Source organism: Oryctolagus cuniculus, chromosome 16, assembly GCF_964237555.1.
Source record: "Oryctolagus cuniculus chromosome 16, mOryCun1.1, whole genome shotgun sequence".
In the NCBI taxonomy this organism is placed as follows: domain Eukaryota; kingdom Metazoa; phylum Chordata; class Mammalia; order Lagomorpha; family Leporidae; genus Oryctolagus; species Oryctolagus cuniculus.
The window spans coordinates 40632868-40649745 of NC_091447.1; the positions used below are offsets into that span (position 1 = coordinate 40632868).

The 16878-nt window shown below is 43.7% G+C and overlaps 1 long non-coding RNA gene across 1 annotated transcript; it reads left to right on the forward strand.

Moving 5' to 3' along the window:
* The first annotated feature begins 1101 nt into the window (after positions 1-1101).
* LOC103349467 (uncharacterized) lies at positions 1102-16299 on the forward strand. Its single transcript, XR_517646.4, has 3 exons — positions 1102-1189; positions 1340-1415; positions 16228-16299. It is a non-coding gene; the product is annotated as an uncharacterized lncRNA (long non-coding RNA).
* Positions 16300-16878: the final 579 nt, after the last annotated feature.

Sequence of the window (16878 nt, forward strand, 5' to 3'; positions counted from 1 at the left end):
ATAGCTCAAGTAGCTGGATACCTGCCATTCCTGTGGGAGACCCAGACTGAGTTCCCAGCTCCTGCCTCTGGCCCTCTCCCAGTCATGTGGGCATCTGAGAATCATTCTGTGCCTGTGTGTGTCTGACCACCCCCCCTCTTTTTCTGATTCTCCACCTGTCAAATAAGTAATCTTTTCATTAAAAACTTGTTGTGTTAGTCTTAATCGTTGCCAGGAAATGGGCCTCACAGAATTCAGACTTGGAGAGGTGGGAATGAATACAAAGGCGGGGAGAGAAGTTCTGTCTCTTCTTGGTCCATAGAAGAGTGGTGGCCACCATCACTGCCGGTGAGGGTAAGTCAGAGCCCAGGGGCAGGTGGCTGATGGGAAGAGAGGAAGTGAGGGTTCTTCAGACAGGCTCTCGGCATGGAGTCATTGCACTCTATTAAAAGATGAATATAGGGCTGTTGAAATTGAAAGCTTACTTATTGTGCTCCAATTCTCAGGTGATGCTAATGCTGCTGATATTTCAAATACTAGGACCTAGGAAAACATGCTTATCTTTTTCATCCTTTCCATATGAAAGCACAATAGGAAGTCCTTTGGGTTGAGATTTTTCCAAATGGTCGTGTTTGCTTTTAGTGAGAAAATACAAGACATGTCATCCCTGGAATATTAAAACTCAAAACAATAAAAAAACTAAAAAAAAAAAAATCTTGAATCATTTGTGACTGCAAACATCACCCTTGCATCTTTCAAAACATTTTAGTTTCACTCAAGCAGTAGTTCCTTGTGATTTTTCCTCTTAACGTTATTGGAAAGCAATTTCTATGGTAAACCTGAATGCCTTCTAAGGACACAGAATCTTTTGAATGGATTTAAAAACATTGTTTGGTAGAGCACATTGATAGCTTCAAGTTTAATCATAAGTCCTTTAGAGGTAGAGCAATTGTTTAATCTTCTACGTTGATTAGCCTCAGTACACCTTCCAGATAAAGTATGAAATTAGGTACAAATTGTTTTTTACTCCCCTCTCTGCAGTTACTTGAAAATGACCTTTCAGTCAGCTGATAAGCAGGGCCAGCGTTGAGACCGAGGAGGTCACATGACACAAAAATTGCTGAAGGTCTACCAGAAGGACAAATGAAATGCACACACCCGGGCTGATTTAGCAGCCTCCCAGCTGTGCAGAGACGGAGGCTTTTCTTGGGTAAGAACCGGTGACTCCAGGTACATCCTCATTTTTGCATGCTACAGCCCTGGATATGGTGCACATTTTGTCGAGGTTCTCTTCATACTGATGACTGAAAAGTCAGATGCATGTGCGTACCTTTAAGCTTTTCTACTTCTTCACCTGCAGGATTCCTGAGAACTTGTGCCCTGAGAGATGACCAGGAATAAACAACTGGGGACGCTCAAGTGTACAGCACTTATGAGTGAGAATTAATATCTCTATTTTTATCTCTCTCTCTATGTATATTGATCTTCTCTCTTTCCTTTGGAGAGTTCTCCAACAAATCTTCTAAAAAGATTTAAGTATGTCAATGTCATTTCCTCAACTCACTCTAGCTGTTTAAAGCAAAAGAAGCACTTTTTACAGAGTAATAAAAGCTTTGCAAATCACATGAGACGAGAAACATTCTAGGTTGGGGCCAGGGTTGTGGCTCAGCAGGTTAAGCTGCTGCTTCTAACACCAGCATCCCACATCAGAGCGTCAATTCCAGCCCCGCTTCTCTGCTTCTGGTCCAAGCTCCCTGCTAATGCACCTGGAGAGGCAGTGAAAGATGGCCCAAGGTCTCGGACGTTGTCGCTCCTGTGGGAGACTTGGATGGAGTTCTTGGCTCCTGGCTTCAGCCTGGCCCAGCCCTGGCATCTGGGGAGTAAACCAGTGGATGGAAGAGCTTGCTTGCTCGCATCCAGAAATTCCCCAAGCCACAGAACCCAGCCGGGTCATAAGGGAGCTGGTAGGGAGTGGGAGTACGCGTGGCTGCCAGGAAAACACCACCACTGCCACCATTGCTTCTTTGCCTCCCTCCCACTTCCTTCAGGTCGGAATGCGGGCTTCTCATGAGTCTTCTTGGCAGAACCTGAGTCATCTGGAACTCGGACTGCCTGAGAGTCTGAAAAGTGCTGCGTTTTGCATTCTGGTCACTGCAGCTCAGGCAGGAGGTTGAAATGAGCACAGAGTAGGCAAAAACCACGAGATCAGTCATTGTAAATCATAAGAAAATGGGCACGGATTTTAAACTCACCCAAATGGGCCTCTGGAACCCCGGCTTTTGGCCCCTGCCCAGAGTATCACCCTGATAATGCACCAAGTCATTCCCTCTGCACAGGGTCAGCTGTCCACCACCCACTGCACTCCCTGTACCAGACCTATCCCAGAAACCTCCTCAGAGGCACTTGAACTCACTTGCCCCTGTCTCTGCCCACCCAAACTGCTGCTTGCGCTGATTCCTGATGGCGGGAACTCAGCCATGGTTGACTGACTCCTGCCCTTCCAAAGGTCAGAAAGCCCTGCAGACTCATCAGCTGGCCCCCTAGTTGTCTCTGTCTTCCCTGCAAACACCAGGGAGAAAAGGCCAGGCCTCCGTCACTCTCTTCTCGGCCACAATGGCTCCAGCGACTGAGTCAGATCCCAGTAGTCACCACTTTGTTGGCTGGAGCAGACGTGAAAAGCAGGAGACAGACAGAAGCCAAGAAGTAGATTGTTCACCCTGTTTTTCACCGAAGGTCTGTTGCTCAGAGCTGTGACCTCGAGGGTCTCTCTGGAGATGTTCTGCATAACTGAGTAAAACCTTTTGCATCTCCTGCAACCAGAACGCAGTACCATGACTTTTTTTTTTTAATCTTCCTGTTTTTCTTCATTATTAATCTGGTATGGTACTCCACAACAAAGCCTGTGCTCATAAGATTAATCGCAGGCTCTTTTCCCAGGAAAGCAGGCTAAGATAACACGGCACAGAGCATTCCCTGGATGTGGGACGATATTTCCTCTTTGTCAGCCCACATCCCACTTCTCTTTAAGATCTGTCTCAAAACACCCCCAGCACAGGAATCCATACTTCACAGACCACTTCAGCACTTACCTCATTCACTGTTCATTTCTCTGGAATGTTTCTTGTTTTGCACAAACTTGACTACTCACTTTCCTCAAGGTGGTAAGAGCATAGACCTTTTTCTTTTAAAGATTTATTTTTTTATATGAAAGTCACAGTTACACAGAGAGAGAAGGAGAGGCAGAGAGAGAGAGAGAGAGAGAGAGAGAGAGGTCTTCCATCCACTGGTTCACTCCCCAATTGGCCACAACGGCCAGGGCTGCACAGATCCAAAGCCAGGAGCCAGGAGTCTCTTCTGGGTCTCCCATGAGGGGGCAGGGGCACAAGGACTTGGGCCATTTTCCACTGCTTTCCTAGGCCATAGCAGGGAGCTGGAATGGAAGTGGAGCAGCCTGGTCTTAAACTGGCACCCATGTGGGATGCCAGCACTATAGGTGGTGGCTTTACCTGCTATGCCACAGCCCCAGCCCCAGACCTTCTTTTGAATGATACACCTTTTTAGTGGCAGTAACACAGTGACTTAGGAATGAGAGTGTACCCAGTGTGGGAGCAGTTGTGGAGGTGAGGGGTCCATCCACGCCCTTGGCCTCTGCCTTCCTTCCCTTGGCATTTCATTTAAACCAGTTGTCTTCCTGGGGCAGCTGCACCTTTCCAGGAGCAACCTGCTGCACTTCCCTCCTTGAGTCCTGCCCTATAATTGCAAGGATTCTGCTCATTGCACATAGTTCTCTTTCCACTGCCCTAATCTTCACTACTTCCCTGATAAAAGAGTAATCCCAAATTATTAATGACTTCAGGGGGAACACCTTAGGATGTATTTGTATCTTTAAGATATTCTGTGGAAGCTGGTGCTGTGCCACAGCGGGTTAAAGCCCTGGCCTGAAGCGCCGGCATCCCGTATGGGTGCCAGTTTGTGTCCTGGCCGCTCTACTTCCAATCCAGCTCTCTGCTATGGCCTGGAATAGCAGTGGAGGATGGCCCAAGTCCTTGGGCCCCTGCACCTGCACAGGAGACCAGGAAGAAGCTCCTGGCTCCTGATTTCAGATCGGCTCAGCTCCAACCATTGCAGCCATTTGGAGAGTGAAACAGTGGAGGGAGGACCTATCTCTCTCCTCGTCTCTACCTCTCTCTGTCACTCTGTCTTTCAAATAAATAAAAATAAATCTTAAAAAAAAATCCCGTGAACAATTTAATGGAAAAAAACTTTCAAAGCAAGATGATTTTAATTAAAGATTACAACATAAACTTTCAACATGGCAGAGCTCCACAGTGTACTATGTTGTTGATTGTTACCTACTAAAAACACCAATGTTATTGTTAGTGTGATGTCATTACCTCTGTGTTTTAAAAATTTGCCATCTGAATTATTGTACTTTGGAAAGTCACCAGAAAGTTACACCCAGAATTTATAGGGAGGCCTGTTAAGATCTCCCCAAGGCTCTGGGCCGGTAAGGGAAGAAGACTGAAACACTAACCCAGAATTTTCTAGGTCGCATCCACTCTGGTCCCACTTTCCCTGACTGTGTAAGAAACAGAGCCTCCATGACAAGGGAACAAAGATTCAGCATTACCTCTGAGATAAGTCCCTTCAAATGGGGTCAGTTGATAGGGACAACAATCAGTGTTTGGTGCTGGAAACTCCTTTTATCTGCCTGATTGATTTGTCTTGTTTGTTTGAACAAAGACTGTTTCATAGCAGAAGTTAAGAACGCAGCATCTAGCAAATTCACGACCGGGCTTTAAGTATCAAAACTACAGCTGTCAATAAAAATATTGTAGTCTTTATTAAACATAAAATTTATTTTAAATTCATCTTTTTACTGTCACAAGGAGATGATGGAGTTATTTGTAAACAAAAATCTTAGAGGAAGACAGATTTAATTCAATTTTTCTCTTCATTGCTTTGACTAGTATAAAATGTTAAAAAATATATTTATTGCAGCTCAATTCACAATAGCTAAGACATGAGATCAACTCAAATGCCTGTCAATTGAAAATTGGATAAAGAAATTATGGGATATGTGCACTGTGGAATACTACACAGTGGTAAAAAAATGAAATCCAGTCATTTGCAACAAAATAGATAAATCTGGAAAATATCATCCATAGTGATATAAACTAGTCCCAAAGAGACAAATACCACATGTTCTCCCAGACCTGTGATAACTAATCAAGCACCTAAAAGGCAATCTGTAGAAGTGAAATTGACATTGGAAAAGCAATGACTTGAACAGCCCATGTCTTGACTGAGGAACAGTTTTTTCTTGATACTATTTGTTGAACTCTTTGCTTAACATAGAGTTAAATAGGTATATAAAGTTATTCAAAAAAAGATCTCAGTAAAAAAATAACAGTGGGAATTAGGAGGGAGGAAGAGGGGTAGGAATAAGGGTGGGAGGGCAGGCATGGTGGGAAGAATCATCATGTTCCTAAAGTTGTAACTATAAAGTATATGAAGTTTGTAACTGTAAAGTTGTATAGTTCCACACACATTCCTATGGACTTACTTCTAAGGGTACAGTTTAAAAACTTGCTATAGGGCCCAAATCCCCTTAAGCTGGGGGTAAAAATACCATCTTAAGTGTTAAAGTGATCATATGGATAGAATTAAGTGTCTGGTAATACTAACAGATAGAATTAAAAAGGAGGGAATGCGCCAACGTGGGAAGCAATCCTCACAGCAGACTCATAGAATGACAATTGCTTTAAGTAGTACTCTGACCTCAGAAACAGCCCTTAAGGCATTCTGGTCTGGCTGAAAAACCCACAAGAGCATTTCAGGCATGGAAAGCCAAGACTGTAGCAAAAAATGCCTACATGAAGGACCTGTGTGGGTGAGACCCTGGTGGAAAAAAGTGGTCATCAAAGAAGGAGGTACTTTTCTCTGAAGGGAGGAGAGAACTTCCACTTTGCTTATGGCCTTGTCTAAATATTGACAGAGTTTGTGGATTCAAAAGGCTTCCATAGCCTAGGCAGCTCATGTCAAGGGCCCTAGGGTGATCACTGACATCACACATGAGTGCTGTTAAATTTATGACAGGAGTCACTGTGCACTAACTTCCCATGCAGCACCTCTGTCCTCAAAGAGTTGTCTAAGTATTGGCAAAACATGTATCATTCTCGGGCATTTCTTTAAAGTTAATTAAGTTTCTAAAAAATAAGTGAAATTAACTTCAAGATGCAATGACTTTGAACAGCCCTTATCTTGACTGTTGAGGAACAATTTTTTGGTGTGTGTGCATGTGTAAATTGTTGAACTCTTTACTTAGTATAGAGTTGGCCTTCTGTGTATAAAGTTAATAAAAAATGGATCTTAATGGAGAATGGGACTGGGAATGGGAGAGAGAGAGGAAGTAGAGGAGGGGAGTGTGGGTAGGAGGGCGGGTATGGTGGGACGAATCACTGTATTCCTAAAATTGTACTTATGAAATGCATGAATCTTGTATTCCTTAAATAAAAGGTTTCTTTGGGAAAAAACATTTTTTTTAAAGCTGGAAGAATTTTCCCGAAAACCAGACTCACCAGCAAAGATAGTATACATTGTTCTCCAAATCAAGTTTTGTCCAAAAAAATCCAATAACTTACTTGATCTTCAAGATTGATGGTCTTCATTTTATGTAATGATTAGTTTGATTTTTAATTTTCGGAAGAGTCTTCGTTTTACCTGAAAGGCAGGGAGACAGAAAACGAGAGCACACCCATCTGCTGGTTCGCTTCCCAAACGCCTGCAACAGCCAGAGCTGGCCCAGCAGAATCCACTAGCTTGGAACTCTGTCTTGCTTTTCCACGTGGATGGCAGGGCTCAAATCTTGAGCTATCACCTGTCCCCTTCCGGGGTTCACATCAGCAGGAAGCTGGAGACAGAAACAGAGACGTCAGTACTTCAACTCAGGCACTCCAGTATAGGATGTGAACGCTGCAAGTGACATCTTAAACGCTGAACCAAATGTCCAACCTAAGCTCATTTTGTATAGTGTTGTTGTTGCTTTCTTTTCTCCTGATAACTAACACCAGAATGTTAATATTTATTTCATGCTTATTTTCTGAAATTTATTTCAGCATTACATTTTTATACATTTTACATGTGAAATATATCAAATATTTAGTTTCAATAATATAAAATTTTTTCTAAATTCTGAATACTTTTTACAAATTAAAATGTAGGTATTAATACAAACACATTATGAAATAAGTATGCATGTCAGTATTGCCTTTTGCTCCAGTAGTGTCAATATGATTTTGCATGAATCTTTTCAATAGTGCCGATGACTACAGCTACCAGCCTTGGCTGAATGCACAAATGGATATGCAGTTTACTATTTCTGCATCCCCTGCCCTTACCCCTCTGCCAGTGCCTTCCTTGTGACAAATAAAATCCTATTTCTTTTTCTCAGGTGTGTCTTCCGACCCTGTGACTTGGGAAAGGGAGCAACAGCTGTTTCTTGAGCATGGACCGTGTGCCTAGCACTGTGCTTTATACTTTCCACAGTCTCTAACTCAGTGCAGGACTTGTGGAAAACCCTACCTTACGGTGGAGATAATGGATGCTAAGCAGGGTTGAATATCCCATGACTGGGAGTTACTCTGGGTCACCACCTCCAAATCCAGTATCTTTTGTCTTCTGCGCTGCATGGGACTTTTGGTCTCTGTGCCATAAGCCCGCAGAAATTGCTTTGTTTGCACACTTGCACAAGATGACTTGTCTTTAGTTACTTTAAGAATTTGTGAAAAAGCTAAACACTATTTTGTCTTAACCAGATTGGAAGTGAAATTAGATGATCTCTATAATGGTGGGGGGAAATCATAACATATCCAAGAAAGCAAACACCCGAAGCAGCAAAAGGAATGCAGTGAGACAGCTGAGAAAAACGTCTTTGTATGCAGGAAACCCACACTTGAAGGAAGTATGAGCATGTGATGCCGTCTCCCAGACCAACACTGCAGATTAGGCCTCTGATTTGCTCTTCAACCGCGAAGTGTGTGCAGACAGTTTCTGAGCACTGAACCTCTTCAGGGGCTGTAATAATATCTATCCTTTGTGGAGCCCGTTTGTGAAGCACCTTAACATGTGTCAACAGTTCGCTGAATGCTGTGAACTCAGCAAGGTCCAAACCAGATAGGGTTCTATTGTTCTCCTATCCTAACTTTCTCACATTTTATCAAATTTCCCCTTCCCAAGATGTTGGGGTGTCTCCAGCAGATACCAACTTTCCCACATCTTCAGGTGGTAAAAGAGTTATTTGTGCACCATCCACTCCAGTTTCTCATCCAATTCAAGTGTCCACTTGGGGGGTTCTCTTGACTATTCCCCTTCACTACCTGACACCCACATCTACACGGTTCCTTTCTATGTTGAGGACAAGAGAATATTCACAAAAGGGAACAGAAAATGTTCTACTTACCATTGTGATCTGTGCCCTGCACCAAACAGGCATCCAAATGACGCATCTCTGGGGAGATATCTGCTGATTCTTTGCAAAGTTCTTTGGTGGCCTCTTCTGTACAGTCACTTCTCATAGGAAATCAACTCCTGTGAACCTCGTCCAATCTGCCTTGGTTCCCATCCCTAGACAGCTTAACCTGGATACGTGTTCTGCTAGGTGCCTCAGTGAGGACAGCTTAGGATGGGCTTCTTCAACAATGGTTCAAGCCCAGTACCTTCTGTTACATCCACCTGACCTACAAAAGACTCACACATATTCTTTTTATCAGACAATTGAGGGTGCCTTTTCTCAGGCTGTTCATTTCCTCTACCCTGAATTCTCTCTATTTATTTCTCACTGCTCAAGTAGGAAAAAAGAGCCATTCAACAAATCCATTGCGTGAGTAAGCATCCAACTGAAAAAAATGAGATTCCAGGTTCAACTTCTTGCAAGCAAAGCTAATCTGTGCAAAGATTTCCCTTGAATACCCCAGTGGCTTACAGTAGAGGAATACTGAAAACACAAAAAAGTAGAAGGAAAAGGGTACACCTTCTAGGACTGGAGATTTATAAGAGTTCCCTCAAGATTACTGAGTAGAGGGTAATAATCGGGGCAGCAGAATTGAGTTTGCCCTTTAATGTCTCCCAATCATCTATTCATTCCCTAATTATCACACACTTGTCTCTAACATTGGAGTTAAGCAACCAATTCTGAGACAGTCCCACTTAGAATTGTATTAATCACAACTCTGCTGGACAGGTATTGTTATGCTCCAGGAAAGTGGAGCACAAATAATAATCAATGTTACTCCGTGAGTGCAGGGGAATTTCCACCACCTCACATGTGCTTGGCACTTAACAGAGCTCAATAAATGTTTATTGCATGAATAATGTTAGTGAATAGCCTAAGGTCATGCTCAAGAAACAGTGAAAATCCATCTATTTTTCACCATCAACATCTCCCTAAACAAAGTTTCATCCTCACACTAATGTTGATTATAGCCACAGTCCACTGTTATGATCACAAATTCTTCAGTCTGATTCAGACATACCTTTTAGTGAAATACCTCACTTACCTCCCCATATTGGAATCCATCCCTGGGATGACCCATCCACACACCTGTGAAGACAATTAGCACATCCCAAGCACAGTGAGCTGGCCCTGCCTGGGCGTGGCTTTCTATATTTTTCAGCTGCATGTGGTTAGTGAAATTTTTCCATGCATAATCTTTTTTTTAACTTTCATTTAGTTAATATAAATTTCCAAAGTACAGTTTATGGATTACAATGGCTTCCCCCCCATATTTTCCCTCCCACTTGCACTCCTCCCATCTCCCTCTCCCTCTCCCATTCCATTCACATCAAGATTCATTTTCAATTATCTTCATATACAGAAGACTGATTTAGTATATATTAAGTAAAGATTTCATCAGTTTGCACCCACATAGAAACACAAAGTGTAAAATACTGTTTCAGTACTAGTTATAGCATTACTTCACATTGGACAACACATTAAGGACAGATCCCAAAGAGAAGTAAGTACACAGTGACTCCTGTTGTTGACTTAATAATTTGACACTCTTGTTTATGGCGTCAGTAATCTCCCTAGGCTCTAGTCATGAGTTGCCAAGACTATGGAAGCCTTTTGGGTTTGCAGACTTCGATCTTATTCCGACAGGGTCATAGTCAAAGTGGAAGTTCTCTCCTCCCTTCAGAGAAACGTACCTCCTTCTTTGATGGCCCCGTTCTTTCCACTGGGATCTCACTCACAGAGATCTTTCATTTAGGTCTTTTTCTTTCCAGAGTGTCTTGGCTTTCCATGCCTAAAATACTCTCATGGGCTCTTCAGCAAGATCCAAATGCCTTAAGGGCTGATTCTGAGGCCAGAGTCCATGCATAATCTTTAATGTTCACAAAGACCATTGTCCTCTGGGCTTTTCTATTTTTACTTACCTACTAAACAAAAAGATTTTTATGACTTGTATCATCTCTCAATTACATTGATTCCCAAACTTCAGTCACATAAAACCTGGTTGGTTACTTTTTTTATGGACTTTAAAAAAAGAAGGGATGGATGCCCACATTTGAGGTAGTCAACACCATATGAAGGCATCTTAATGGCAATTTCATCAACCAAAAGAGCAACTGAGTCTTGGAAACTTGAAGAATTGTTCAAACAGCTTTGAAACCAGGAGTTATACTCAAAGCATACATGAAAGTTATGCAGAAAACTAATTTTAAGAAATGTTAGTAAATACTTGGTGTTAGACCTGGGCATGGCAGAGACACAAGATTTCAGAAGACTGTGTGGAAAGAGATGGAGAGACATCCAGGGCCTCTACGATAAGAGTCAACTAGAACAGAGGTTAATGGGGGATGTCAGCAACTTAAACTGTACCTATCTGAAGTAGGAAATGTTGACTTTTGTTCTCTGAGATGCAAAACAAATGAAGGTAGATGAACATATTTGCATTTGACTCAAAAAGCAACCTTACAGTTGTCCAAAGAGTGGCCTCAGACAATGAGTTTAAAACTAATCAAGGGCTTGAGCAGTGCAAGGCAGAAGTCTGTAGGCTTGGTCTGGGAATCTATAATAAAGGAAGAAGCAATGGCAACTCAGCAGCACACAGTGTCTCCTTCCGAGAGAGGCCTTGGTGTCTGTTCTTGGCATTGACCACACTCCATCATAAGTTTCTGGCACCCTCCCAAAGAGAACAGAGTGTTCCCTCTCAGTGTACAAAGACTTCAAAAACATGTTTGTGTGTGCAGCGCAGTAGGCAGGGCCTGGCTGTGTCACTCTGTGTCTCACATTGCCTTGCTGGAGTGTCGGGAGGAAGTCTGTGGCATCAGACCTGCTGTGCAAGTCTTCAGAAGTTGGATGAGTCCCCGGGGCCAGGCTGGGCACTTTGCTGGTGTTTCCAAAAAATATTCAGTTACAAGGAGCAAATATAGAATGGACTCCAACTAATCACCTATTTTGGTAACAAAAGCCTCCTTTGGAAACTTGTACCTGTTCCCCTCCACCTCCTGTGAGATTGTCTGGCCAGGCATGATTGCTCACCCCGTGCGAGCTAAGATAACACAGATTAACACCAGTGCTAGTGCTGCCAGCGTGGAGGCACTGACTCACTCCCTGTTCCTCTCACTCCTCTCACTCCCTTGTCAGGAAACTGAAATCTTAGCAGGAGGAGGCATTAGTCAGTCTGGCCTGAGAAGCCCGGAGGGGTCTCCTGGGGTTTCCAGTAAATACAAAAGCATGACAGTAAGCCCCATGCCCTCTGGACAAGTAACCTAGGTCCACCTGTCTTGGTGTCCAACAGCAACTTGCAGCCACAATTGTGTAGAGTACCTTGCGGACAGACCCATAGAGATCCTCATTGCAGACCTGTTCTATTGAATCAGGTCCATAAAGACAGGCCCTACTGTAGAACTTTCTCCATCTTCTGATCCAGCCCCCTCTCTGTCTAACCACTCCTGACACAGAGTTCTTAAGATGGTCTTTTCCCTGTCATCACTGAGCATACAGTCTTCCCAAGGGTGCTTTGGATGAACACAACTTGCAGGACTAGAAGTTACTCTAGGTGAGAGGTGGAAGGTGAGTGAAAGTGAAGCTCAAGTTCATTACTGTACATGACCACAGACTTTAGACTGTACACATTTACAAAAAAATTCCTCAATAATAAAAAATTTTTAATATGAGAGAGAATTTTTTTAAGTTTTTGTTTATTTTATTTGAGAGGCAGAGAGAGAGAGGGAGAGACAGAGGGAATCTTCCATCCACTGCCTTACTCCCCAGATGGTTGCCGCAGCCAGGGCTGGGCCAGTTTGAAGCCAGAAGCTTTTAATGGGGGAAGTGGGAAATAGCTACTGATATTTTTTACAGCAGCCAGCATCCAGGTGGCCTAATGTGTAGCTCAGGGTAAGAATTCCTGAATTCAATGCTCCAGGAAGGCTAGGATTTCACTGCTGTTTTTCACCTCTGAATCCCCAGCAGGTACATGGTCCAACTCAACAAATATTTGTTGAATAAATGTCAACATTATATGCTTCTCCTGATCAAAACCAAGACAAATACACAAAAAAATTCCTTGCCAGTGATCATCACCTGTCTTTTTTTTTTAAAGATTTATTTTTATTTGAAAGTCAGAGTTACACATACAGAAGAGAGGCAGAGAGAGAGACAGAGAGGCCTTCATCCACTGGTTCACTCCCCAATTGACCACAAGGGCCAGAGCTGCGCCTATCCGAAGCCAGGAGCCAGAGATTCTTCTGGGTCTCCCACGTGAGTGCAGGGGCCCAAGGACTTGGGCCATCCTCCACTGCTTCCTGGGTCATAGCAGAGAGCTGGATTGGAAGTGGAGCAGCTGGGACTTGAACCAGTGCCCATATGGGATGCCAGTGCTTCAGGCCAGGACATTAACCCACTGCGCCACAGTGCCAGCCCCCATCACATGTCTTTTAATTTCTCCTAGCTTTTTATTTTTGTAATGCATGACCATGAGTCAGTGTGGGTAACAGACTTATTTCACCTCACTTATCACAACCAAGCAATGGGAGGTTGGCAGCCTAGACACCACATTGAGGAGTCGTCCAAGGCTGAGTCTAGGCTCAGCTGCAGGGAACAGCATTGCCTGCCACAGGTCTGAAAATGGCAAGAATACTCTTATCCACCCCCACAAATGCTCAAATTTAAGCACTACATAATATTTAAATAAGAAAGGTAAACTCTATGTAGAGGCAGCATATGTCGAGAGAGTCAGTTAGCCCTGTTCCAACACAGGAAAAAATGTTTAGGATTATTGAAAAACAACTTAAATATGAACACCTGCCATGGAGAGTGGGCCTTTATTGGTTTATGTAGCAGTGTTCACTGTCTACAACTGGAATGACTTCCTCTGGCGGGCTGTAACACAGATGGATAGAATTGCATTGAACTTGAGTAGATGTCACGGGTACCTTGTTTGCTACTTAATGGTCACATCTAACCTTCTCTGGCAGGTGTGGGGGCCCCAAGTCAGTCACTTACAAAAATCAGTGGATCAGCTGAGAAACTCAAGAAGAGTGGGACGATAATAACACTTATAAGTTATTAGAAGTTAATCATGTACCTGCTGTGGTAGCAAGCATGCGTGAGAAATTACGTATTCTGCAATCAACTCTGCAGTGAGACAATTATTGCTCCTTGGTAGAAAGATGGAAACCGCCTTGGAGAGGCTGAGTGGCAGAGAGGAATCTGACTTTGGTTGGATCTGACTGCCGGTCTGCACAGTCAACACTTCTGCTGCATTATCACAAGAAATCATTATTTTGTGGTTTCCCAATAGAGAGCCCTTCACTGACACTAGCTGTGAAGTCGGCTGACTCCAGGCAGCAGCTGTGGGGCACCTGCAACCCAGAACAGACGACCAGGCCTCTTGCCCTGCATTGCCAGGGCCAGGCAAAAACACCACATGCCTCACTTTGGAGGTGGTCTTGCTTCTAACTTGGTGCTGATCTCTTGCCTGTAATCTATGGCTAGAATGGAAAGAAACTTTTTCAGAGTTGTGACTTTTGGACTAGGAACAAAGACTTAAGGAATTTGATAAAAATTTCTCAGTTTCTGTATAATTCAAATGTAAACTAAATGCATCCAAATATTTTGCAGAAGCCATTGGTTCCATCCGCTGTCAGCAGTCCCCAAGAATATCCTAACGTGGCCTTGACACTACTTACAGAGAGCCCAGCCAGGTGAAGATAAAACACACACAGGGGTGGCATAAAACAGAAAGGGGGACAGAAAGAGACACCAGGAGAGGGGGAAATAAACGGAGGAAGAAAATGAAGGAAGTTAAATGAATGAAATTGTCCACTTCCGTGCGACACAGAACTCAACTGCAATGTTGTTTTCTTTCTAGAGTATGTAACTGCAAGACAGAAACAGGATTTTAAAATCTCTTTCCAGTGAATAGAACAGATTTGTTGGGAACTTTAACCGGGGGATCTGAGAAAGGCACTACTCCTGTCTACCTGCCCTGAGCTTTCGGGTTGAATGCTCTTTGTGCTGTGTTTCAGAAATAAGCACTGCAGGCCGGCGCCGCGGCTCACTAGGCTAATCCTCCGCCTGCAGCACCGGCACACCGGGTTCTAGTCTGGGTCAGGGGACCGGATTCTGTCCCAGTTGCTCCTCTTCCAGTCCCGCTCTCTGCTGTGGCCTGGGAGTGTAGTGGAGGATGGCCCAAGTGCTTGGGCGCCTGCACCCGCATCGGAGACCAGGAAGAAGTACCTGGCTCCTGGCTTTGGATCGGCATGGTGCACCGGGCGCAGTGGCCATTGCGGGATGAACCAACTTCCTCTCTGTCTCTTTCTCTCACTGTCCACTCTGCCTGTAAAAAAAAAAAAAAAACAAAACAAAAAAACAAACAAACAAAAAAAACAGCACTGCCACTACTGGCACAGCTCTGGGTCAGGCAGGGAGAAGCTTCCCCTGCAGTGCCTCCTTCAGGATCTGTTGCCACAGAGAATCACCAACAAGGTGGCTTGGAACAGGAGAATCGTTGCACTGAAAATGTAAATAAAATTGAGGGTAAACGTTGGGGTGCAATGGATTCAGTCAGTGCTTGTGATGTCTAGAGTCCAGAAAACAGCTCCACTTCTGATTCAGCTTCCCGTTAATGCACCCGGGAGGCAGAATTTGATGGCCTAGGTACTTGGATCCCTGCCACCCACATGAGAAACCAATATGGAGCTCCTGGCTCCTGGCTTCAGCCTTGGCTGTTGTGGGCATTTGGGGAGTGAACCAGAAGATGGTTCTCTCTCTACCTCCTCTACCTCTGTCCTTGCCACTCTTTCAAATAAATAGATCTCTAAAACACAAAAGTTGAGTCTTTGGCCTGTGCACATAAGTATCCCAGAAATGTTGCCATGTCTCAGCTTAGTCCACACGACCCCCTCACAAGGCAAAGCACATGCCACCTGAGCACTCACTGGGCTCACCTGCATCCATGGTGCTGTGTTAGATACTTCACACGCATCATTCTGCATTATCCCCCCAAGAGTCCCATATGACAGGTACTTAATCACTATTATCCAATAAAAAATCAATCATCCAGTTAAGAAACTGGCACAAGTACACACTGATATTAATACCATAATCAAGATTAAAACTCAAGTCACTGAATTCCAAAGTCCTTATTTTTCCTGGGCCACAGGGCAGTGCTGACACATGGAATAAACATTTTGCAGTTTCTGTGTCCTCATTCTAGATGAGCCAGGGTTCGCTTTAGTTAGAACCTACTGATGCCTACACTTTCCTCAGCGAACCACCTAAGAGTCCCTTCTTAGTCCCGGCTCCAGCAGCACAGGGAGTTCCAGCCCAGAGGCCTGTGGATGGTGATTGTATCAGTGCGTTTGTCAACAGTTCATCACGTGAACTTGCAATGTCAAGAACTATATGCAGGCCTAAAACTCCAAATGTTGTTTTTGTTCCCTCCTGTGATATCTTGGAAGGAATACTCTCTCTCTCTCTCTCTCTCTCTCTCTCTCTGTATAATGCAATTTTAAAATTCTTTTTAATTTTGATATTAAAAAATTGGAAAGTTAAGATCTCTTTTATCTCTTTTACACACTCAAGAATGAATCCTTCCACATGAGAGGAATGTTTTACAAAAGAAGAAGAGTTTATTAATGTCATGTTTACAGTTTTTTCATATCTAAGGCTTCAGATTTGGAGGGGCATGGAAGAATTTAGGGTGCTTACAAAGGCAATTATCTTTTTTTTTTTTTTTACAGAGCACCAGGAAGATGCTCCGAAGAATGATACATGTTACCTGTTAATTCTGATGATAATAATACCAACCATTGTTTCCTTGTGGTGTTTCGCCAGATTCCAGACAATGCATAAATAGTCCCATTCAGTGCTTCCACTCTGTCTTGAAACAAATGTTCATCTTCTGCTTCTGCCATGGTTGTCTAATTGGTGGTGATGAGTACTCCGTGTCCATCCCAGGTCAACCATTCATCATGGCCACCAATGATCTTAAATGCATTCCCTCCCTTGCCCTCCTCCCATGGAGACTGTGACCCCAACTTGAGCCATCCCCCAGGTCATGATCAAGTCTATCTGCTCACTTGTGACCTTTCCTACACCACAGTGACCTCTGTCTGCACGACCCTCAACAGCATTAGCCAACCAGAATACTTCGGGGTTCCCACTGACTTGTCAAGGTACTACATGGATTTGTGTATCTGTCAAGATCCCTAGAAGAGGAAAACACAGGAAATAGGGAGAGCTGGAGATAATCTAATCAGAGATCATTTTGGGGAGTGTAGGTAGCATATAGGAGACCAGCCAGGAGAGATGAAACACTCAGAACAGGGACAAAGGCAACTAAAAGGGAAGTTTTGGCTTCCCTGGGTCTGAAGGAACAAGGGAGCAGCTAC